Source organism: Brachyhypopomus gauderio, chromosome 1 (genome assembly GCF_052324685.1).
Source record: "Brachyhypopomus gauderio isolate BG-103 chromosome 1, BGAUD_0.2, whole genome shotgun sequence".
NCBI lineage: Eukaryota > Metazoa > Chordata > Actinopteri > Gymnotiformes > Hypopomidae > Brachyhypopomus > Brachyhypopomus gauderio.
Genome location: NC_135211.1, coordinates 23930818 through 23954260, shown reverse-complemented (window position 1 = coordinate 23954260; position 23443 = coordinate 23930818). Strand labels below are relative to the sequence as shown.

At 42.4% G+C, this 23443-nt stretch overlaps 1 long non-coding RNA gene across 1 annotated transcript in view; it reads right to left on the bottom strand.

The window, feature by feature from the left end:
* Nucleotides 1-15365: 15365 nt before the first annotated feature.
* Nucleotides 15366-23443, bottom strand: part of LOC143513175 (uncharacterized) — a 31097-nt gene continuing 23019 nt past the window's right edge. The window contains exons 3-4 of the long non-coding RNA XR_013130606.1: nt 19913-19990; nt 15366-16921 (exon numbers count right to left, since the gene is read on the bottom strand). This is a non-coding gene — a long non-coding RNA (uncharacterized LOC143513175). The remainder of the gene's footprint in view (nt 16922-19912; nt 19991-23443) is intronic.

Here is a 23443-nt window from a genome sequence, read left to right as displayed (position 1 = left end):
ATCCTGACACTCGCTAAAAAGCACAGACTTCCTGATTGGTTACAACTGGTTGAACGTTGTGGCCAGTGAGCCTAAATGAGTGGCTGTAGCTTTGAGGCATATTAATATTTAAATACTCAATATGCAAATTTCATCTAAAATCAGCCATTGTCAACAACTTGTAACCTCTATGTAACCATAACATTTGAGACATATTTTAAACATGACCAGAATATGCTTACAGAAAGATATTTACAATAGATCAGCTAATCGTAAAAGATTATACAGTACATTTTATATGTTATAAATCATGTGCGCAAACACAGGAAATATCATGCCTGTTTGAACCAGATATAGTTTGAGCAACCTCACTTCTTGGTTTATGTTGATTATCTGATCTTAACTGTAAACCATTCTGTGTGTCAAAATATAGCAGTGCTGTGATGAAGAAATGGCCATAAATGTTCATAAAAATAGGTTAGGTCAGACTTTAAATGCCCTTACAATCATGATGAATGGCTAGCTATTTTAATATACGGTGGAATGATCAACCAGTTCCACCATTATGTTATACCAACCACACAATATCCTATACATGTACTATTATTGCTTGTCTCTGAAACATTTGATATAAATCACAGGGAGTTTTCTCCTCCTCTTGAGACAGTGGTGTCAAACTCAACCACTTAAAAGGCCATACTGAAAATCTGAACAAAACAGGGGGCCAGGGAATGTGTTTTTCTTTTGTTTTTAAATAACATTGTACTATATTACCTGAACTGTCTTTGCTGCAAATTCATTAAATCTTGTGGTCAGCCTGAAATCCTCAGGATGGAATGAAGGTATCTGTCAGTGAGACGAGCTCTGTGAGATTTATCTTCTTCATGGAGGACAATTTCTCACACAGGTATGTGCAACCAAACACAGACAGCATGTGGAATGTAGGTGAAGCTTGGGCAGTGTTTCTGGGACAAAAGTAGGGAGCTTGGCTGGCCCGACTGAATCGTTTTTGGCCTTGAGTACACCACTGCACTGTAGTTTTACCCACTCGATTTGCATGTTCATTGGTGATCTCTCCACATTAGCTGCAAATGAATTGTGGGAAACCTCAACATTTGAACCTCTGGGTCTTGAAATATGTGAATGATCTTACAATCTCTATGCGCAGTGTGTTGAGTTTGATTGCAAAATGCACACTTGGGAAAATCTGTGGTAGCTTGCTTACAATTGCTTGCGATTGATGGAAGGTCACCCAGGTTACGCTGATGCGTTTGGTTTACCCACAAAGCTCAGTTTGGTTTGGAAGGCTTTCAAAGGAGCATGCATGTCTGTGAGCTGACGATCGAGTCCATGCAGTTGTAGGTTCTGTGTGCTTAATTGACCATTATGTCACACAGAAAGTCTAGATCACACAGCCATATCTCATCTTTTGTGATTTTGTTACATTCGTATTCCACATTTTCTTGCACAAGTCAAAACATCTCGTCAGCACTCCTCCTGCACTTAGCTAATGCATATCTCTGTGATAGGGCACATCAGCATATTCAGAATTCAGCTCATCCAGAAATGACTGAAATTGATGGTGATCTAAATCCTTTGCTCTGGTGAAATTCACTACTTTCGTCACAGCGCGCATAACCCATTCTTAGTGATTTACCACAAAGGGTCTCCTGTTGTATTATACAGAGGTAGGCTGTCAGCTCAGATGTGCAATTCTCTTCTCACATGTTTTGTCATAGTCTCTCCTTTAGTCCGCTCAAATCACTTCATGTGGCAGGCGCTCCATCTGTCAGTCCCAAGAACTTGCTCCACGGTGACTTCATGTCAATCGAACGTTTCTCCACTTCCTGAAATATGTCCTTTCCAGTGGTAGTGCAATACACTGACACCCAGAAGTCCTTCTGTAACAGATAAGTTGGAGTTCACCCCACGAATGAAAACTGACAACTGAGCTGTGTCAGTAGCGTCAGTGCTCTTGTGAACAGAGAATGAGTAAGCTAAAAAGTTGTTTCCTTTATCAGTGATCTGCTCCTGTAGTTTGGTACTCGAGCAGCCGCTACATTTCTGCTAATGGTGTGCACACATTGCTTCCCAAACGCAACCCTCGTAAAAGGTTTTCTTCGTAAAAGGTTGTTTCGTAAAAGATTATCTTCGTAAAAGGTTGTCTTCATAAAAGGTTGTCTTCGTCAATGTTTGTCCTCTGTTCTGCTACAATGAAACAGGCTTTTACTGCATTATCACTTTGTGATTTTACCTTCCTAAATATAGCCACTTTTTGTATCTTTCTGCCACTTTCTGTTGCCTCTGCTGTCTGTCCATCTCCAGATTTGTCATTGTGTTTTGTCATTGTGCCTAATATTCTATTCTTTCATCACGTCCACATCACCTCCACAAACAAGACAGCTAGGCCTTATTAAAAGTAAAAAGGTTTTTGAGCTCCCACCTGCCTTAAAACCCCCTACATTCATTGTCCACTTTTCTTTTAGTCATGTCTGTAGCTAGCCAGGTGTTTAGATAGATAGATAGATAAATACTTTATTGATTCCAGAGGGAAAATCTTGATATTGGTTGGACTGCTGTTGAAAGCCAGCTAATGTGTTTGGTGATATGACTGTTGTGGTACAATAGGATGGAGTAGAGTAACCAATATCCCCCATAGATTGCTGTTAGGGGAAGGGGTCAGAGTGCAAGTTGCAGAACGCATGTGTTGCAGTGCAGGCTGGAGATTATATGAATTTAATAATATGATAATATGAATTAAAAATAAAAAAAATGTGCAGGCCAGATATTGCTGTGGACCTGATGTGGCCCGCAGACCATGTGTTTGACACATGGGCAATGAAAGTAACCCTTTAACAATATGTGTTAACATTGCTGGTCTTGCCATAGTAGTGGTAGCATGTGAGGCTCATTAGGAAACACTGGACTTCATTTTAAATCCAAACCTTGGGACCAGAATAAAATTTAATTTGAGTGCTTCAGAAGGTTTGTGTAATTACACGCTATACAGTATCCCCTTTTTAGATACTCTTCAGGTTTGTAAAGCAACATGCTATATATGAAATGCTTAAAGGAAGGACAAACATGGTTCTAAGTTGTGGATACTAGTCCAACATGTCGGTATTGCTGTATGTTATATGTATGTGAATTCTTTCCATAATCTGTGGCAAAGTTCATCTGTGCCATTCTGATCATGTAATAATGGATGGTATAATACTCAAATAATCTATGAACCAAATTGTCTTGCTTTTATCATTATCATCATTATTATTATTATTATTGGCTGAACCTAATTTAATATGTAGATACCATATATAATATAACCTATTTCAGAGGCATATGTAGATTAAGACTAAGACTAAGGTTAGGGAAACAAGGACAAGCCCTGGGACACACATGCAATACAGCTGTACAGTGGATGAGCTGTAGCCCGTCTACAGCAAGGGACCTTCTCCAGGGGAAGAGCTGACCTTAAAACACATCTGAGTCTATGTTTTATGGTCTATATTTTAAGTTAGCATTTAATGCTCTAATGGAGGTCCTTGCTTTGATGCTCACAACCTCCTTGTGATAGCATGCCATTAGATGTGATTGGCTGAAACAGCAAAAGTGCCTCCTACAGCTGCAATAAAATACTAAAAGGACATAGCAAGTTGAGCTCCACGCACATGACAGGGTGAAATTTAACTGGGTTCATGTGAATGATAGTGTGACAGGGGGGGAGAAAGAGAAGAGAGAGAGAGAGAGAGAGAGAGAGAGAGAGAGAGAGAGAGAGAGAGAGAGAGAGAGAGAGAGAGAAATTGTAATGAATAGGGTATGCTGGGCACTTGACAATCTTAATCTTGTTAACAAAGTCACTGGTTCTCTCTCTGTCTTCTTCATCTAAATGTTTAATATTTCATCGCACATAGGATACATGCATTTGTCAAATAGTATGATGAATCTTTGCAAATATCATAAGCTAGCATATTTTAAACCCTGATAGAAGTTTCATATTCAGTGCCAAATTGAAAATGTTTATGGGATGTTAATGATTGACTTAATAAATTGATTCCATTTGGTCAATAAAAACTGTTTCATAGAAAAACTCCTACAAAACTTCACATCTAGTAGACACCTTACGGAATACTGAACAAGCTATATGGACTATATATGAAGGATTATATCATGGGTTTATAGACGGTTTATAAACAGGTCACAATCTATGTGGACAATAGAAGTCTGCACCACCACTCTGCAACCCATCAAAACCACACAAATTTGTGGCCCACAGACTACGTATGCAGACGCCACATGTGACCAAACCCTTACTCTTCAGATGGAGGAACGGAAGATTTCTGACTGCTCTGGCCCTTCTCGTGGGCCTTACCAAATGCCCATGGTAGCTGTGAAAAAGCCATGAACGTAGCACGAGACATTGTTAAACAAGACTCTCTTACTCTCCCCACTATTTCCTTACCTGTTATACAACTCTTGCTTCAGCTGGTATGACTAAGGCATGATGCCTGAGATGCCATACTGTGCTACTAGATATGTCAAATGTCACCCTTAAATGTTGCAATGGACTACATACGACGGATTATAGCATGGGTTTATAGATGGAGGACAGTCTTGGTCCTCCATCTATTTTCTTCATCAATTCCACCTAGAAAGTTTTTCTTGCCACCACTGGCTTGCACTTTAGGGATTGGCACCCATACTATTTGTAAACCTGTTTTGTGACAACATTAATTAGGCCCTATTGCTTCATGGATCTACATATTAAGTGTGACGCTGGCGTGTGGGAGGAAGGAGGAGACACGACAAGCGTCTTGAAATGCACATAAAACGTTTAATTCCAAAAAACACGCAAAGCCCAGCACAGACGGTGCAAGCACGCTGACGCGGATGCTTACACGGGCATGAACTTTAGACAAAGACGAGCACAAGACACTGCGCGAACGCACATTAAATAGGTGAATTACACAGACCCACGTGACCTCGGGACAAGGCACAGGTGATACCACGAACATGCTCACAGACGACCCACGCCCACGGAAGTACAAACATGGACATAACGACACGCAGACAACGTAGCGGCACGCCCACAGGGAAGGGTCCGGAGCTGTCACCGTGACATTAAGGTTTTATCATGTAAACAAAGGTCTATTTTACACAACATTAAGTATTGTGTAACTATTATTATACAACATTAATTAAGATAATTTATCAAGAAAACCTTCGCCGGATTTTTCTTTTTTTTTTTAACATATATGTATAATCTAATTTAGATTATCGGAGATAATGTTTTGTAATGCCTATTACAATGTTATAATACCTGTTTCGATCGATTATATGCATTCTTAAACCGTTGCTCACCCTTTTTGCAGTGCATAATCGAAAAAAACAAAAAACAAGAAAAAAAAAACCTTTGCGCCATTATCTCATTAGGGTGAAGAGCAATCGGGAATGGAACGTGCGCGAGGCATTTCACGTGCTCCTCAATGATCGCGAATGATCATGCGGAGGTGTAGTAATTGGAGTTTAGGGCATGCTGTCCTACTTGTTGGGACTCGCAGAATTAACTGTGAACTCCAATATCTACTGGTTTCCTCACCTCTGTTTCTTTTTTTTCCTCTAATGCTTCAATTTATCAAGTTCAATTTCCTGACCACTTATAAGAAATAATAGACTAATTCATGGCAGGCTAAAAATCCATTTCATTTAAACAGTCCGGTGTGACTGCAGCTATCACAAATGAAATTGTGTTTTTTTCTTTGAAATATTTCAGAAACAAATGACACTACAATAAAACCCTCTGATCCTGACAGAAACGTGTTATCATGACATTTATTTTATTAAAGTGATATAGCCTAATTGTGATGGACTGGCAGACAAGGTACAAGGTCTGGTTAACGTAGGGTGTGAAGAATTGGAGTGTGTTTATTTAGTCCCCATATAGAAGGAAAAAAACAATTTACATAAGCAAAATAAAATCTACAAAAACAAAATGTGGTAGTTCTCAAAGTTCCTCACAGCAGTTGTAAAATGCAAACTTAAATATTCAGCAAAATAACAATCAATAATCAATTAAATAATCTTTTTTTATTACTTTCAGCATTACAACTTGCTCAACCAACCAAGCTCTCTCAAACAACTCACATCAGGCCTTTTATAGTGCTACACAGGAAGTGGTGTGATGTCACTTCCTGAATTTCTGGAAGGAAACTCAACCCATAAAACGTTTCTACAGAACCCTGTTTTCTCAACAAGAAAACATGTCTGCCTTCCTCTGCATACCAATCACCAGTAAGTGTTTTCTTCAATCTTAATAACCCATATTACACATTGTACCTTGGCCAGGTAGATCAAGTTCTTTAGTTAACATTGCTCAACCAATGGGTACTTTTGTACCCATTCCATTTTCTCTGACTGCAAGAATGTGTTCAAGATATTATGAGTTTGTTGTTGTTTGTTTCTCCATCAGGTACATGAAGAAGTAGAGAATGACATGTTCTTCTCTGACCCCCTAACCTTTTCAATTCCACCTAGAGACAGGAAGCACCATGACAAATGTTGTAGATTCTTTTAAAGGTCAAAAGGTCCCTGAAAGTAGAAGAACAACAAGACCACACACATTGCCACATGGGCGGCATTCACAAGACTGCTTACACAGAACTGAATGGGTCAACAGTACTATAACAGTACTACATAAGAGTTGAATGGACAAGAGAATGACCTCCCTCTTACAAATGCTACTGGTGTGTGTAATTGAGACATCCTCTGGAGTAAAAATAATACTTTCCCTGTGTAACCCCGTAGGCACTGAAGGAGGAGATGGATGGACAGGCTAGGCAGAGGCAGGTCAAAGTTGTAATCCAGTTGTAATCCAAAATCCAGAGACAGACAAAGACACAAAGTGTCTAGACAAGGAGAGAGATACAACCAGAGGCAGAAAGTCGGAACCAGAGAAACGTAGGGAAACCCGCTTGGTATGCTGTCCCTTAGAGTTCGGCAATACTTTGCAATGAGAAAGTGACTTGCTGGGACAGAAGTAGGATTCTATAATGAGAATCAGGTGTCCGATTAGTATTCTAGAGCTGTGGACCTCTGGTGGCCTGATGTGGGATCGCTAGTAGATATGACACCCTGAACATCATGTTATGTTATTTGTTTATTGTCTAACAGTTATATATCACTGGAGTAATATTATTTCCATGACAACCTTTGACACCCCATGTGCTTGAGGAAGCCAGGAGGAACACATGGGGTATGGTCACACTGAAGGCTGAAGGCAAGATTTCTGAGATTGAACAAAAAGGGAAAGAGAAGATAAACTGGGGTTTTATGATATGTAGGTAATGGGGGCAAAGGAATGTGAAAGGAAATTGGAACTGAAGCCAAAGAGGATCATGGGAGACAACCCATCTCCACCATCAGGTCTGTCACCACAGGCGAAGTCTACGACTGCACCGCCACCCTAGGACGATCAAAAGCACACAAACGTGTCTCCCAGACTATGTTTGCAGACCGCCACATCCGCCCAAACCTTCACGTGTTCAGAGGTGGGGAAAGAAAGACTCCAGACTCCCGACATATGGAAAAAGGCCAGAGCAGCATTCAAGGATGGGATTTGATGCTGCCCCAATCATAAGCCATAACAGAGAAAATGTTCTCCTACTAAGTTGACCATTGGGGTAGACCCTTAGGTCTGAGGGATGTATAAAAGCATAGCACAGCATTGGTTCATGAAAATGATTCACTACATTTACTTCCAAATTTCGTGAAAATTACATGATTTGTGCCAATAACAATGTTGGAAGAGGACTGAGGGTACCCAGGGTAGCTCAAATGATGGTAGATCGACAATTTCAACACTTGCAAATGAACTTCATTTAACTCACACCCTTAGAAGGATTACTGCTTGTTTATGGTAGACTTTCTCCAAGCAGGTGGGGGCATTGCCAATGGGCAAGCAGGATGTAAGCACAGGTGCTAAAGCAGTTCTAACCCATAGTCTTCAGAAGGGTAAGGAGCTAAGGAGAAAGAGCTGGAAGGATCGGTGGTGACGTGCACCATACAATGTCCAGCTGACTACTCAGAAGGCAGTGAAGGTTACAGAAAGGGCCACTTGGATCCACAAGCCACTGCAAGAGGGTTTCACCACAACACCATATCAACATAGAGGAACAAGAGACAAACCAACCACAGCTGAGGAAGCCGAACGATGACGTGAGCCAAGATTCTGCAAGGAGATCCAATTGTCAGTGGAGATGGAGAAATGGACATTTCAAAGTGGGCACCAACATAGAATCCCAGTCATGAATAAAACAACAGTGCAAGCCTATTGCCTAAACATGCGATGGTCTAGCCCAAAGTCCTGTAAAGGAAGAGGCACCCAAGGACACCGAAGGTGTGTTTAGAGACATTTATCTCTGACAAGTATTTTTGATCCTATGCATGCAAAATCATAATTCTTGTGAAAAATAAATTTTGACCATTTCAAATCCACCAAGAAACAGCAATACCAAACACCAGCACAAGTTATAGTGCATATACATGCAGGGGGGTCTTGCACAATGTTATTTAAAGTTTTCCATAGGTATGCCACAGGTCTGTCACCCCCATCATGCACTCCTGCCATGACTCTGTCATGCCCACAGATGTAGAAAAGAAAGGATAGGCAGTAGTTGAGCGAGCATAATGCAGAACCAGAACAGAGAGAGATGTTTTCAGGGCAGCTAAAGCTGCCATCAGTTCAACTGTCCACTCAGTCTACTCAAGAGAGTCAGATTTCCATACATAGGGTCTTATTATAAAAGAGAATGAAGGAACCCAAGCCCTGCAATAGTCCACAAGTCTATTACCTTTCCTGGATGAGAGAGGTTTCAAAATTCTGATATTGCCCACATGGTTGCCAGTCAGCATGTGTTTGGCTGCTGTGAGGGCAAAAGCCAGGTGCTAGTCAGGCAGTCAGGCAGGCAGACAGCAAAGACAGGAGCAGGTCAAATGCATATTGTGGGACAATACACCCTTCAGGGAGGGTTAGGCTAGCAAGGGAGTCACAAAAAGTGGCAGCACAGACCGTAGTCAGGTCAACAAAGCCGCTGAGGTGACCCTGTCCAAGCTAATTGCTTATTTGGACAATGTGCCTACATGCACAGATGCTAAAGAAAGCAGAACACAGATATACCATGGTGATGTGTGTGTAGCTGGAGTAATCACAAACCGAGGCTGAAAGCGTATCCTGGGATCACTGACAAGTAGTCGAGTTTTAGAACATTAAATAGGTCCCCTGCTAACTCCCACAGAACTGATGCTCCTCGTACTGTGTCCCATGAAAAGAGGTCATGGTCGCCCTGGTGTCAACAAAAATGTGTACATTTTGCAATAATGCCATTTGCTCCCATCACATGAGCACCCCTGATTCTGAGTCAGCATCTTTTGAGAAGACAGGCCTTATTGCTCATTGCATATGTAGCTGATCTGTGGTTTTTAGGAAAGGCGCCAGTGGCTTCCAAATCATGAATGTGAGTCAGAGTACCACATTCAGTGGACCATCAGTTTAGAGACATGAAGTCTAATTACATGTGCTGGGCATGCTTGCAATAAGTCTGGGAGCATGTTGGCTACCAGGGTACTCAAAGATATGTGCGTGTGCGTGACTCAAAGTGTTCTGAGTCATCCTTACCTGCCTCTTCAGTCCAAACTTTCTCTAAACGTATAATGAATACATTGAGTTCTGATTGCATGTACTCAAAGTCCCACTCAGGATCTTCCTGTACATCCAGGATATATTATCCATGCATGGAGCAGTTGATTTCCCATAAGAATTTCTTATCTACCCAAGCTCTAGGTATTTCACCCAGTTCAAATTTTACAATACTTCACCTCATTAGACAGAAAAAAGAGGACAGCAGGGTTGTGCACAAATTGTAAAAGAAAACTCAGACTTAAATCTAGAACACCTGAATCTTTCTTCTTGTTCTGCAGAGGTAAATATCTCCCTGCCAAATTCTACCCTCCGACTCGGTGCAAAGAAATGTCTGCTACTATCTAAACAATTACTAAAAGATAGATCACCAGTCTGAAAATATAAATGTAAACTGGAGTAAAATATTTTTCTATAGCTCTCCTCCATCTAACAAGCACCCAAAAGTGGTTCTGTTGTCTCCTATTCAAGCCCCAACCACAGCCCCAGTGCAACAGTTACCCCTCTCAGTCCAGTCCATTCTCTGTCCAAGCTTGGCAAACAACCCCAAATCAAGACACCGGAGTCAATAGCAGTCAGACTCTAATTTATTTAATAGCAAAGGGAAGGTATTTGTGGGATTGAGGAGGATATAAGAAGGGAAGGGTGCCTGAGGGGAAGTGAGAAGTATGTGCGTGAAAGATCACAGTTGGTTTGGAGCAGTTGGAGATTAGCCAGCTGTTACCGATGATGAGTGGAACAGAGAGTGATAAATCATATGATTAGAGTAGGCATTTGCTGTCCCTGCCTACAGAACACAATCTTCCTAGACTAACAGAGTGCACACATTGTGCCTCCTAACTGGAGTTCCAAATCATATGTGACTCCAAGTGCTTGAATTCCATTTGTAATAACAGTTAAAAGAGTTCAGTCACCTGTTTTACACATTATCGTAGTCTATAGAATAGAATAGAAACAGGTTTTATTGTCCCACAGAGGGGAAATTTAGGCATTTAAGCAACTTAAGAAATTTTAAGCAACCAGGAGATTTGTTTGAGTGTTTAAGCTGAGGAAACACCTTTCATTGCAGTGAATATTGCTCAGTGGTGCTTACACTAAGCACATCTTCACAGTGCTGTTCCCTCCTCTGTGCTGTGTAGTGGAGCCATCTCTGAGGACTAGTAGAGATTAGCAGCTAAGAGTAATCCCTCGCACTGTGTCTATCAACACAGGCTGCAGACAGATGACAAAGGACCCATTTCGGCTCACCCACAAACCCTTTGTCCCTCTATCTTTCCACACACACACATACGCACGCACGCACGCACGCACACACACACACACACACACACATTCTCTCTGTCTGTCTCTCTCTCTCTCTCTCTCTCTCACACACACACACACACACACACATTCTGTCTCTCTCTCTCTCTCTCTCTCTCACACACACACACACACACACACACACACACACACACACACACACACACACACACACACACACACACACACACACACACACACATACACTTTCTACCTCTCACAAATACATATGCCAGCCTGACCTCATTGGTGTGGTATCTTGCTGGACCTGCCCCAGATGTCAGATGGAGTTACTGCAGAGAATCAGAACTGCAGCACTGTATTGATAATTAATTTGTAGGACACAATTGTATTGCAAATGTAGCACATCATATTTTGAGTGAATTTCTTGAAAATGTTTTGTCCCACCCAATATTCTCATAATAGCAAATTCTGAACACCATCTCTACTGGGATATTATATCTAATGGTTGCAACCACTGACAACAAGGCTGCAGAATCTCTTCAACTCTGTTGTGTTCACATGCATAAAAATATCTGCCATAAGAAAATTCACCTTCATGTTGTATTGTTCTGTGCATCTTAATTATTTTGCAAAGTGTGGATTGAGATTTCTAAAGTCTTATGATAAGATAGAGTTTATCTTCACATAATATGGATGCTTGACATCCCTGTACAGCATTACTCTCAGTTTAGTTTAAAATAATGTCAAATTAGCATTCATTCACATATCAGCTAGCCTGCACATTTTCCTCACAGACAGCTACACTTCTGCACTGTATTCTAGCATTCGTCTCTGAGGGGATTATGTCCTTTCTTTTCTCTCTCAGATGATTATGTTGTAGTGCAGAAGTCAAGAAACACTCAACTTACAGAGAGGACAACCAACATGGGTGCTGATAACAGAACTTTATTCAATACATGGAAAGAGATTTAGCACGAGTTGCTGGTACAGTGTTTCTGATTTTCAAGTACAATTAACTTTTCTCCTTTCACAAAGCTCCCAAACACATTCCTAGTGAAAACCCTTACTGACAGTAAAGGGCAGAGTGAATATTTAGGATGAGACAGGTTTGACATATTTTGCTGGGAACTTTCAGAAACTTTTGTGGAGTGTATCACAGTTAATGGCTTCTTTCTTTTAATTACTTCACATCAGTCTGCATGTCTTCTCTCTTACATTCCCTTATAACATTCTGCATGCCCTCTCAGGTACACACTGACCCTTCCCAACACATGTCCAGCCAGACCTAAATTGACCACTTCATGAGTTAGTCTTCCCTTGATGCCTTTCTGTTCTTAGATTTTAAGTGTCTGTGTCAGTGTCTGTTTGGCTCCCTCTATTGGCAGAATTGTGTAACAGTGAGGGGTGTGACTGGCTGAACCTGAGGGGGTGGGGCTGGTTCCACTAATGGGCCTCCTGCCTGGCAAAGGGACTGCTGGGGTGTCAGCTGCCCTCTTTTTGGGGGGGGCATGCCACCAATCTAAGATGGGGAGATGTTTCTGCAATAAGAGAAAGAAGACAAGGGACTGTTTAGGGACAGGAGTAGCAATAGGGAATGCGTGTGTGTACGTGAGTGTGAGTGTTCATGTGCTAGCATACTGGCATGTGATTGCTAAGAGCTGCATACTGAAATCCTAGGGCAGAAAAGGAAGGTTCCTATTGGTGGCAGCTTGAGTAAGGACAGGACGGGGGGGGGGGGGGGGGGGGGGGTCTGGATGACAACACTTCATAGACACGCAGCCCTGCTGGGACAGTTGCACCTGGTGATCTGGTGACCAGCAGACAGATGGTCTTGCATTTATGGTACTACTGGGATATAATGTGTCTACTGGAACACGCAAATGTACTCAACATCTAATATACAGTCAAAGAGGTTAGATAAGGTGAGATAATATACATGTGTAAATGCACACTTTTTTGCCCTCACAGGTGACATCTGCAGTACATAATCACTAATTACTGCATATTTTAGAAGAGATTTGAACTGCATTTTCTTTAAATGCCTCCTCCTTTTCTGTAGTGCCCTGCATTAAAGTCTGTTAACAACCTCTGAATGAGCACAACAAGTTCAACCCTGGGTCAGTATGTGTGGGCCGCAGAGGTTTGTACTGAAATAATTTTGCATATATCAGCAAGCATGAATACTGCTCTTTCTAAACAGCACCAACCCACTGCTGAGGTGTGTGTGTGTGTGTGTGTGTGTGAGTGTGTGTGTGTGTGTGTGTGTGTGTGTTGCTTATGCAGTATGTATGGCAGAGATCAGAGGAATTCTGGATTGGGAAGAGGCTCCCGGCCTCCCCAGGATGTTTAATCTTACCCTGAGGAGACAGACACACACACACACACACACACAGAGAGAGAGAGAGAGAGAGAGAGAGAGAGAGAGAGAGAGAGAGAGAGAGAGAGAGAGAGAGAGAGAGAGAGAGAGAGAGAGAGACATACAGAGAGAAACAGACAGACAAAGCTACAGAAAGAGAGACAGACCACTGTGGGAAACTCGTGGGGGGTTCTTCTTGTTGTGTCTCAATGCCACTCGGCTTCTCTGCTGCCCACTCACGAGTATCATTGTACTCATTCCCCATGTTTTAATTCCCACACTGCAGCGCTATGTAGCTCCTCATATGCCCATAACACTGCAGATCTCTGTTACCCACCCCCACCCCCCACGCCTGTCTGAAATGGAACAGGCCTGCAGGCATCTGCAGCAACGTCTCTGAAGCTACTCCATGGCCTGTCCGCCGGCATCAGAAGTATGCGCCTTCACTCTGGGACATTTCCAGCACTGAACAGTAGATGTCACTACATCTTTAGCTTCTCAGCTCCTGGATCACGCAGCGTGTAGAATCCCAGGTATACGTTGCCCAATGACAGATTTAAGCATGCTTAAAACCTCCTCCCGAAACAATGTCTGTAAAGATGCCTGTAGCTTATTGTAGTCATTATTATTATGTAAGTAGTATTTGGTTAAATCAAGTTTACAACAAGAACAAACCTTGTAATATTCTGCTTGAAGAAAAGTTTTTAAAAACCTTTCTTTAGCAAGGCTGTATATTCTATTAATAAAAAACACCAGTTTTGCAATTGTCATTAAAATTCAAGAGAAGTGACTGAGTAATGTTTGCCTTGAATTTGCAAAATTATCTACCGACCCCCCCCCCCCTCCCCCCCCCCCCCCATCAGCACCACCACCACAGGCTATTCCTACACACAAAGAAAAGGTCTCGAGAATGCAGTTAACTTAACACACAGCCGATGTTCAGCCTTTTGTTAGCAAAGGCGCTTTTGAAAAAGTTTGTAAAGCCTCTTGCAGAAAGTGACTGTTGTAACAACGCAAAGCAACCCTCACCACTACCTCCTGTCCCTCTCTTCCAGAAGTATCCTTTAGAGTGCTTTCAGCTGACAATATGAAATCACAATTGATCAAATGCGGCATACTTTATGCACCCATGAATAATTTATCGGCAAATGGGTGCACGATTCTATTTTTTAATAATTCATTACTCTCAAGAAGCCTGGCATTGCACCAGCTATGATTAAAAGCCAACGAATCCATTGGAATCAATAGTCGTGTGGAGAAGCTTTGGCAGGGCCTTATGGTTTGTGGTACTGAACTCAGTACTGAGCCCGAATAAAATGCGTATTTGATTAGACGCATCAGGCACAGAGAGAACCCCATTCTGTCTTCACGATTCTTTGATTTCCATTCTCACGACACGGGAGGTGGGTGTGTGGAGTACAGCACCTGCGCTTCCCATACATAAGCTGTCTTTTTCTCACGAGAACAGATGGAGTTTCATTATGAAGCTAGGACTTTTGAGGTGAAACAGACATATTTTTAGAAACAGGCGCCATATCCGTTCGGTTCGGGCGGTGCTCTCTACACAGAGCCGCGCGCAGAACTGATTCTGAGGACTGAAGCACTGCGGATCTGTCACGCTCAAAATATCTTGGACAAATGTCAGCAGAGGACGTAAATATTAATATCAACAAATCATAAACAGATACACCAGATATGTTGTTCTCTGCGGTTTTCTGCATAATATCTGCATCTAATGCAACATATGACTTAAAAAAAAAAAAATGAAATAGAACTGATAACCTTTAGAATTCTGAATATGTTTCCTGTTAAAGACCACAGCACTCTGCAGATGCATCCAGATGTTATTTGAGGTCTTAGTTGTCCCTTGTGCTGTTGTCACAAGGACACTGCGGTGCAGGGTTAATTAATCCTCCCCAGCCTATCATGATTCAGGTTGAGGAGGCACATCTGGTCCAGGTCTGGTTCTCTGTAATGGAGCCCTGGCCTGAGCCCCACCCACCACCCCTTGAGCCCCACCCACTACCCCCTGAGCTCCACCCACTACCCCCTGAGCTCCGAGCCCCCCTTCTATTCGCTACTTGAGCTTCCAGCATCGAATTCACAGACTAAAAAACGTGTGTGAAATGTGAGTGAGGATGCTCTGATGCTAAGCTAAGATATCCTCTCTCATGTTGGATTCAGGACACAAAGATGACTGTATTATAAAGCTGGTAGCTTCGATATCAGTCCCCTCTTGCCCTGTTATTTAGAAACACCCACGTGTCTGTCACAGGACTTGAAAAAGCAGAGGGTGTGAAGTCTGCTTATGAAGGCTGATTGATGAAGCAGCCTTGGTTGAGGTTTGCTGCTTTAATGCTTATAGCTGAAGCTGGGCTTTTCCAGTGTAGTTGGAGGCTGTGACTGTGTCAGTGTATGTTACAGAGATATCCAATGCTCCTGTGACTGTGTCCGTGTATGTTGTGGAGATAACCAGTGTTCCTGTGACTTTGTCATTGTATGTTACGGAGATATCTAGTGCTCCTGTGATTGTCAGTGTATGCTACGGAGATATCTAGTGCTCCTGTGACTGTCAGTGTATGTTACGGAGATATCTAGTGCTCCTGTGACTGTCAGTGTATGTTACGGAGATATCCAGTGCTCCTGTGACAAGTAGGGCCCATGTTACTGTTTCAGTGTATGTTACTGAGGTTACCAGTGAGGCAATTATGTTACTGCATGGCAACTGTCATGTCATGTTACTTAAACAATCTGTGTCACTGTTATTGTTCTTCCAGTCAGACTGTTATAGACGAACATATAAAATAGGTACTTTTTAAAGTTATTGCTATTTTGATTTTCATCAAGGTTACTAGCATGTTTAGAAAGAATATAAAATACTTCCTGGTGTACCACTGTGGCCAAGTATCGCAGGGGCTGAGGGGAGAGTGATGTGGTAACCCACCACACGCACTCCCTCCAGGAGTAAACATGAGGTTGGGGGCCCTTCTGTAATGAGAGCCCTCACTCACTGGAGCATGTAGTCACTTCGACAGCCCTTTTGCTGAATAGGGGGGAAAATGACAACAATTAGGTGAGAAAGACACTGCATACATTAACAACATGGAACCACCCAGGGTCTGCTGCAGCTGTCATGATTTTCTCAATCTATCTGCCCCAATTCCTCTCCAAATCCCCTCCTCCTCCCTCCTACTTGTGGGCGTCCCCCTCCATTTTTGGCTGCAGGGTGTGTGTGTGTGTGTGTGTGTGTGTGGGGGGGTGTGTCTGTGTGTGTGTGTGTGGGGTGTGTGTGTGTGTTTGTCTGTGTGTGTGTGTGTGTGTGTGTGTGTGTGTGTGTGTGTGTGTGTGTGTGGGGGGGGGTGTCTGTGTGTGTGTGTGTGGGGTGTGTGTGTGTGTGTCTGTCTGTGTGTGTGTGTGTGTGTATGTGTGTGTGTGTGTGTGTGTGTGTGTGTGTGTGTGTGTGTGTGTGTAGTGGGTGGGGGTAACACAATGATGGGGGTGAGAAGGAGTTTTTTTCCAGGAGGTTGGGTGTTGGGTGGAAGCCTCCCATCTTGGTTCTGTCTGATCTCCCTTTATGCCTGAGTGACCCAGTGCATAAACTGCAGCCACTGAACCTTCACAAGGTGCTCCTTGGACAGACGCCATGACAACACACACACAGAGAGAGAGAGAGAGAGAGAGAGAGAGAGAGATAGTTAAACAATAAGAACATAGAAGCAGAGAGAGATATGAAGGAGTGTGAAAAAGGGAGAGAAAGTCAGAGGTGAAGAAGAAACAGAGAGAATTCGCAAGTCTCACATCTGTTTAAGTGTGTGACTCACAGTGGTTGCATACAAAACACATGCATGAATTTCACACATGCAAGCTCACACATACACACCTACACACATTTGGAATTATAAAAAAAGGGCAAACCACAAGAAACACATCTTCACCTACACATGAGAGCAACACACTCCTCTCGAAGTACATCGAAAAGTGCAAAGAGATAATGACATTTCATAATAAAGTTCGGTCTTGACTCTAACTGAGCCTAAAAAGCTGCATGCTCATATGTGCTTGCTGCTCTAGGCCTAAACTGCAAAAGCACTCCCTGTCCTTGTGGTCCTGATTTAGCTCTCAGACAGCTTTGTGTTGTCAGCCACAAATCCTTTACCAACAGGGATGACAATGGAACTAACCACAGAGTGTAGGGACGGTACAGGGCAGTCTCCAGACCTCCAGGCATCACAAAACAAGCAACATACCCCACAGGTTTATGACAGTATGACTCGACACGTAACCAGTGCCGGGTAGTCTGAACCCCCGTGAACATTCTGATAAATAGAAACAAGGTGCTGCTTTCTTCGGGTCTGGCCTTGCACTGGACAAGTCGTGCATGCACCGAAATCAAGCGTTTGCTACACCATCGGAAAGTTGCAAGGCTAAAGGCCGGTGGGATGTTGTAGGGATGCGCTGATCATTTTAACACACGACTGCTGCACACCGTGCAGTAGGGTGATACGAGGCAGAAATGTAAGAGTGTGGCAGTGGAGCATTGTGGGGTGTAAATTTGGGCTGATTATTGTTGGATGTACAGGGCCGCTCTTACACTACTGCTCAGTACTGATCTCACTACGGATCAGACTGGGCTTTCTCATTTCAGGACCTCAACAAAAATGGAGAAGGATAAGAATTCTAGAAGGACCTCGAAGAGAAGAGCCATGGAGAAGGAGAAGAGGCCCGGTGAGCTCGGAGATGCATAGAGTGGAGAGCGAGGGAAGGGCTTTTATACATCTGAGCACTCGCCATTGAAGGTTCTTGCGTGTTGTCTTGTGCACGGTGTTCAAGGCCCGTCCTGCCAACCACATGGCGGCAGGGCCGTATCGTCTTAACGGCTGATTATAGCTGCTCTGCATTTGGTGATGAAAGCAGACGTGGAAGTGTCGGAAAGCCGCGGCGTTGGCCGAGCTGTTCCATCCTGAGCGAAAATCAAAGGCTCTGATTCTGACAGAGGATGAGGAGCTCATCTCCTAGCACATCTGAGACAGCGGCTTACTCCTCAATCTTTGCCTCCAGTTGATTATTGTGGATTTCTGCTCTACAGATGGTTGACAGCATCTTGGCAGTGAGCTGAATCTCCATTTCCCTGAAATGGTTGGGATTCAAAGGACCCTTGGCTCTGACGCTCATCTGACACATGAAAGGGAGACGCTGTTACTTTAAATACCTTTGTTGTATTATACATATAATCCATGTAGGCTTTTTGCTTAATAATTTAGCAATACCACATTATAACATGGTGGATGTAGATGTTCTGCACAGGTTTTTAGTAAAGTCTATATGACTTGCTATGATCTCCTATTAGTAGCCAGGAACTTGCTTTCAGTGAGATGTTACAAGCCAATGCTGTTCTATGGTGAATAGATTCTATAGCGAAGAGCACTTTATTCAAATACGCTGTTATCTCTCAGTCAAATAAAGTCTGCCATCCTCAGTACCATGCACACTTATTAATATTATATATGAACCGAGTCTTAATAACTTCCATCACGATAAACCGTGATACACCGATGTTTGCTGGGTGTCTATAGCTACACTTTGATCACCCCCCCATATCTATGAATCAAATCAAATAAAAGCTATGTAAATCTCTTCCCAGTGGACACGGGCACCCCCCCAGTGCTGCTGCATTATTGAGAGAGAATTGGCTCTGCCTTCACACTCCAGGCCCACCTATCATCTATAATTTAATACCACACAGCACTGGGAGTTTTTGACCTCCCATTATAAACAGCCAGGCTTCCCAGTGCCACTCCACTAGGCCTCATATGTGATTGACAATAAGCAAACATCTCTAACCTGGGGAGTGTGAAAAGGTGCTCCATCTATTTCCAAGAAAGGGTCTGCCTCAGAGAGGAGGTCAGGGGATGTGGACAAGGCAGAGAATTAACTGTATGAGTCCAACTATCTTGGATTACATTATCTGCTGGGTAGCATCCTTAATTAGTTGCACATTTATGCCATTTGGATAAGAGAGGTGACCATATGACCAGAATCACACGCTGTAAGAATAAGGTTACTGAAGGACATTTCTGTGATTCTATGGTATTATGTTTAATGGTATAATGACTTTATCAAGGCCTTTTTAGAAGGATTTAGTGCAGTAGATGACATCAGAGTATGTGGCTTGTGCTTAGGGTGTATGTAGATAACAGTTTGTGTTTTTGATGGTACAGGACATGTGCAGACATGCAAAGTCACATGAAGGATTACAGAGTCAATATGACTGTACCATTTGCATCAGCACAAAAAAAAAAAACTCTATTAGCATTTTTCTACATCAGTTTCAGCTTAGTGCCGATTGCATGTGATTTGTTTTCTCAGAATGTCTATGGAACATCAAAACATTGAAACCACCAAGAACAATGGTGAACAAAAATACTGGAACAGTGATCTACTATAGTTCCTCTCACGTACTGAAATGAAGGTTTTCCAAAGGAGGCATGCTGGTGAGAGAGACATCCCCAACAGTGTCACTAAAGGCTAATGACTTTCTCACGCGCTCTTTCTGGATGGCAGAATGAGTGAAAGTTCATCAAGACCCTGCCACAGTTCACTGTAATCAACCTGACATTTACCTTTCTGCTTAGCCAGCCTATCACAGCCCGCAGACATGACGCGAGTCATCACGTCCTGCTCCTCCAGGCACGCCAGGCCTTAAAAAAAAGAATAAAAACATGGAAATGCATGGTAATTGCTGTGCCACACGGCAATGATATTTGCTCAGGGGTAAATAAGCGTCGTGGGATTTGACTCGGCTGTCAGAAGATGCTGCACTGAGGCGGGGGGAAGGAGAGGAGACATGAGGGGGGTGGAGGGATAAAGAGAGAGAGAATCTGAGAAGAAAATAGGAACAGCGTTAATAGTGCATGGTGCACTATGGTGAGGTATGTACAGGGGATATGGTCAGGTTTCTCCTCAAAATGGAGAGAGCGTCAGGGAGCCTTAGATGTAAGGCTGCATCTGCCTTGGGATTCATCTGACACACGTCATGAACTGGACGGCACAAAATTAACTCTTCCCTTGCAATACTTTTTCTTTTAACCAGACACAGCAATTACAGTGAGCAGTTTTCTAGGGTGAACAATTTCACAATGTTTTGGCCAACCACTGATGACACCACATACCAGGGATATTTTTAATGACTTGGGTAAATCTAGGATGAATCTTTAAACAGTTCATATTTTTTAATGACGTCATCCTGTTCAACTCTCTGAGGTGGAAATAACTATTGACAGATGGTTTCACACAAGGAGCAAGATATTCATGGTTTGTTGTTTCTTTACATTATTAAGTGAATCCAGTAGGAAGAATCAGATGGTTTCTGATTGTGCAGCTTATGAGATACATGTCTGCTGAAGACTCTTCTGGTCAAGTGTGCCGAGTGGACTTGGAAAATGACGACTCTACTGTTTTTCTTAAAGTACATGGTCAATATCTCGTGGTTAAAAGTCTCATTTCTCTGATATGACACCTCCCCTCTGCCCTTGAATGAGTTGAATGCAGAAAGCAAGGCGGCTCATGGGTCAAATGGCAGATCAATGTATTGATCAACACTCACTGATTCTAAACAGATCAAACGATCTTTGAGCCACTCTGCGAGGCATAGCAAGTTTAGCATGCAAGTAGGTATTGAACGGTCTGAACCCTATTTACCACTTAAAATGAGCTAGCAACTGAACTAGCTTGAGCTACATTACATACTGGGTAGTATCCTTAACTAACTGGATGTTTATGCCATTTGAATGAGAAATTGGAGCTGATTAGAGACTACCACTCGAAGCTAACAACATGCTGACAGATTTTCTGTGTTTTGTGTCACGTATCACACTACAGCACATGTCTGGCACTCACACACCTGGGACAGGCAAGGAGTGAAGTCTCCCGAGAGATGTGTGTCTGCGTGGAGGGTTAATGAGCTCTTTGTTATATTTTGTCTAATTAATGCATACAGTTTCTGAATGTATGCTAGTGGAGACAGGAAGTAGCAGTGACACTGTGTATTAACTGAGCCTGCAGTATCTGTAGTATCTATCTATTTATCTGTAGGTCTGTCTGTCTGTCTGTCTGTCTAATGATATTATATATATATATATATATATATATGTTCAGTGTTATAGTGAAATATACAAGGTTTCCAAGAAACACAATGATTCGGACAGAGGTCCTGCTGTGCAAGCAAAGTGCTTCTGCTTGCTTTCGCTTACACAGCTGATAGAAGTCCTCTATCTGAAATCCTTCTGTTTATATATATATATATATATATATATATATATATATATATATATATATATATATATATATATATATATATATATATATATATATATATATATAGGCCAAATGGCCAGTTTCTGTGGAAACCTTGTCTCCTTGTATAATTTTTTATCTCTCTCTCTCTCTCTTTCTCTCTTTCTCTCTCTCTCTCTCTCTCTCTCTCTCTCTGTGTGTATATATACACACTGACTGTGGGCTAATCTTATGGCATTGCCAGCACATTAAGTTATTAAGTTAGACATATCTGGATCACATATCTGGTTTCCTGTAAGTCATAAATTGTATGATAATAATATGATAATTTGTTCAGTATATGTTGTTCAGTTATGCACACTCACCTGCAATAATTCTGATTTGTGTGAAAAACAGTGTGAATTAGATACAGAGCCACAGGTGAAGGCTAACTGACCCATTAACCAATTAACCCCCCTCCCCCTCATCTTAAGACTGGCCATTTGGCCTGAAGACCTCCAGCCAACTCCATCATACTAAATCAGTGGAGCAGTCTGTCACACCAGCTGGTGACACAGCACTGCAGTTTAGCTTTGTCGTGACTGGTTACTTCGTCTGGTTATAACTGCATAGTGCTTTAATCCCAAAAGTGGTTAAGATACAATATTTTAATGCTCCTAAGAAGGAAAATTATGAGGTTGTTCATTTGGCTTAGGAAAGATTCTGACTAACACACACCCAGTGAAAGTATCCAAATGCCCTTATCCACAATCCAATTTTTGATTTTGATATGATGTCTGTGGATCAGTGGGTGACATTACGAGCCTATAGAATAATGAAGTTGTTTCTATGGTGAGATGACATGTGTTATTGAGGTCAGTGACAGGACAACAAGGTGGGTGTGTCAAGGAGAAAGGCTCAGTGTCTCAAACATAAAAATACTACAAATTAAACAGCAAATATGCTAATGTAAAAAGGAGCTAGACAGACTAAAATCCGACCATATGATATAAAGACACCAGAAACTCAAGGAGCAAGTGTGGCATCAACCTGGGTGCTGAAGCCTGTGTTGAGAAAGACCAGCATGTATAATGTTTCAATACCCCAGCAACTTTTCAATGAGAAGTTCAACAGAGCTTTAATGTGGAGGTGAAAAATCATTTTGACCGTAACTAATCAGGTTTGCAGCGTTTGCATTGCAAGTAAGAAGCAGGTGATAATGACCAGATGGAATACTGTATGGTACACTGCCTACACACTAGAGTGTCATTCACAGTGTCCCACAAGCATTTGCAAAAACATTTAAATACAAGACAAGGCTGAGGACAGATATCCTTTGCTGTCACTAGATTTCCCCCAAGCAGAGAAGAAACTGACAAGCTTAAGCTTATCTTTGCCTTGAACTTGAGGGACGCTCATGTTTGTGTTGATCCATTGGCAGCTAGCTTCCACTTCCAGACCTCCATTCTAGTTAAATCCAGTAACCAATCAGGGTCCATCACCCCCTGTCACACTCACCAGGCCTATACCATCTTTCCCTGCTCTCCTGATGGGAGGCACAGCCATTCACTTCAGTAGATCATTGAGGGGATTTGCTATGGCCAAACTGTTCAAAGTTGCTTTATAAATCTGTTTGTTGGGAGTGTCATATAGATTCTGCATTCAGCCTGCAGAAAAAACATGTTGCTGTTAGTTAGCCTGCAGTGGCAGTAGTTGTGCCACAGTTGCACACACACACATACACACAGTGGCAGCCACATCTTTACACCCACAAGAGACCATTCCACACATGCTTCTAACACATGCACACACACTTACTCCTGCCCACAGCCGTCTTCACATAAGCGCGGCTTTCCAAATCCATTTCATGTGCCTTCGCG